Here is a 2399-nt window from a genome sequence, read left to right as displayed (position 1 = left end):
AAAATATGGTGTGTTGTTATATTTTTCTGGTTGGACTAGATATACACATTATTGTAACAAATAACATTGGTGTAGTGTTTCAATACATGATTGCATGAGTTTCTATGATTCTAAGGTATATTAGATGTAATTATTNAACTCTTTTAGTGTTATAAATTTGTGAGCAGCCATAGGGATTGGTATATACTATTATTGTCTGGAGTTGTAATGTTAACCAGTCTGAATCATGGAAAATTAGTACAAGAATCTATTTGGTGAAAATGTTGTCTTGAATTTATATGTGAAAAAAAAAGTGGGAGTTNGAGTGCTTAAATTGGTGGTCATTAAAGAGTTTAGGGTATTATACTATATGTTGCATCCTTCTATGCTTAAGTTCTGATATGTGATGTGAAATATAATGCATGAAATTATTTAGTTTAGAAACAAATGTCACATGTTATTTTAATTAAGATAAGAGTTATGATGTATTTCACCGGTTTTGATGGTGCAAAGTTAGGTAAGTAAAACATGATTTAGTGTGGTATGTATTACACCTTTTAGAGGTGTTAATTATAAGTTAAAAACTGGTATGTATTACACCTTTTCGTGAAATATCTCATTTTCAATCTTTATCTTATTTATTTTTATATGCATTGCCCAACAAATTTAGCATAATTATATCCNTTTCAGCAAACATAATTGTAGAAACATATCTTTATATAACTGTAANAAACATTGTCAATAATGATACTGAAATAATTGCATCTACCTTATTTTAACAGGTTCCTCTTTCGTTATTTTTCCCCTTTTGTTTTTATGTTATGATATAGCCAATGTACTAGTGTGTCTTTGCACTTAAGTGTGTGGATTTTGTGATATTATTTTCTGGAAGTTCTGTATTTAATAATCAATATTCGATTAGGAGTTTCGTTTCAATATATATTCGTAATTTATGATGTTCTAATTTATCATTATATTATCTTAGATTGAAGATCAAGACAAGTGGAGAATGTCTTTCGTCATGCCATCAAAGTATGGTGCTAACTTGCCACTGCCTAAAGATTCCTCTGTGACAATTAAAGAGGTGTCTAGAAAAATAGTTGTTGTAGTTGCCTTTTCAGGTGAGTTCTTGCCTTAGACATATTTAAGTAATTTGATTTCATTTCCCCATATTGTCTGTTCTTTGGGTTTTAATACGGAAACCCATTACTAGTGTAAATATTTAACTACCGGACAATGTACATATATAATTTAATGTCACGGTCTTGATTTGATGCTTATATTTTTCAAAGTTGNTACCTTTGTTCTTTGTTGACAGCTTTTGTAATGTGATGCTTTATATTTTTCAAAGTTGCTACCTCTGTTCTTTGTTGACAGCTTTTGTAATGTGATGCTTTCTGATGGGATGTCTTTAAACATTGTTGCATTTTATTTCAGGATCAAAATCATTTGTGGATGCGGTGATTGGTAGATTGCTCCTACTTTGACAACATTGTGAACTGTTGTAAATGAGTAATAATTNTATATTATGACATTGAACTTAAAGTTCTTAAAAAGAATATTTACAAAGTTCAAGTGAATAAAACATAATTATTATTGTGAAATTGGTTGGAGGAATATGGTTATAATGAAAGCAAGGTATATAGTTGTTTGTTATCATACACTAAATCTNTTTGGAGTTTACTAGAATTTTGATTTGCCATTATGTTCAAATTGTAGTTATGTTTTTTACTTTTGGTTTTCTAGTGCTCAAGACAACTCAATGACAACGATTGTGTATTATGAGTCGATATATGAAAGAAATTATCACATGTGAAGGAGGAANAATTTCAACTAAGGTAAGTTATGTTCATTATCATAATTAATTTGCACGAAAAATTTTATTGACTAATTTTATATTATTTTTCTTTGTTGCAGTATTTTTTTAATTGTAGGCATCGACAATATCGTGACAATCAAATTATTGAAGTTAGGGAAGATTGACGTTTACATGTAACTAGTACATGTTTATAGGTTATCTTATGGTGATGTACATGCTTATATGTATTAATAGGATATATGTGTTATGGTTGTATATATGTCTTATTTAATTTATACATTGAAGTATTGAACATTCTTTTTATANTTGTTTTTATCATATTTATCTTAATATTTTATATTTTTTTATAAAATAGAACCAATAAATAATGCAAGTTTATATATAATAAAACTAATATTTTATATTTTTTAAAATATTTTATATTTTTAAAATATTTTATTAAAAATTATTTTTTTTTTGAAAAATCTAAATCAATAGATAGCGCTTATTTAAATAAGCGTTATCTATTGGTCTGACAATAGATAGCGCTTATTTAAATAAGCGCTATCTATTGGCAGACACCAATTAAATAAGCGCTATCTATTGTCAGACCAATAGATAG

The 2399-nt window shown here is 27.4% G+C and overlaps 1 long non-coding RNA gene across 2 annotated transcripts; it reads left to right on the top strand.

Annotated features, from left to right (window-relative positions):
* The first annotated feature begins 13 nt into the window (after positions 1-13).
* LOC106780695 lies at positions 14-2101 on the top strand. 2 transcript variants are annotated; one of them, XR_001377296.2, is made up of 4 exons: positions 14-1100; positions 1417-1617; positions 1726-1817; positions 1897-2101. It is a non-coding gene; the product is annotated as an uncharacterized LOC106780695 (long non-coding RNA). The 2 variants fall into 2 exon arrangements; XR_001377295.2 differs by having other exon boundaries at positions 22-1100; positions 1417-1491; positions 1897-2095.
* The last annotated feature ends 298 nt before the right edge of the window (positions 2102-2399 follow it).

The sequence above is a fragment of the Vigna radiata genome, unplaced genomic scaffold (genome assembly GCF_000741045.1).
Source record: "Vigna radiata var. radiata cultivar VC1973A unplaced genomic scaffold, Vradiata_ver6 scaffold_51, whole genome shotgun sequence".
NCBI classification, from domain to species: Eukaryota; Viridiplantae; Streptophyta; class Magnoliopsida; order Fabales; family Fabaceae; genus Vigna; species Vigna radiata.
The sequence above is the reverse complement of the archived record's forward strand: the minus strand, read 5'-3'. Positions and strand labels throughout refer to the sequence as shown.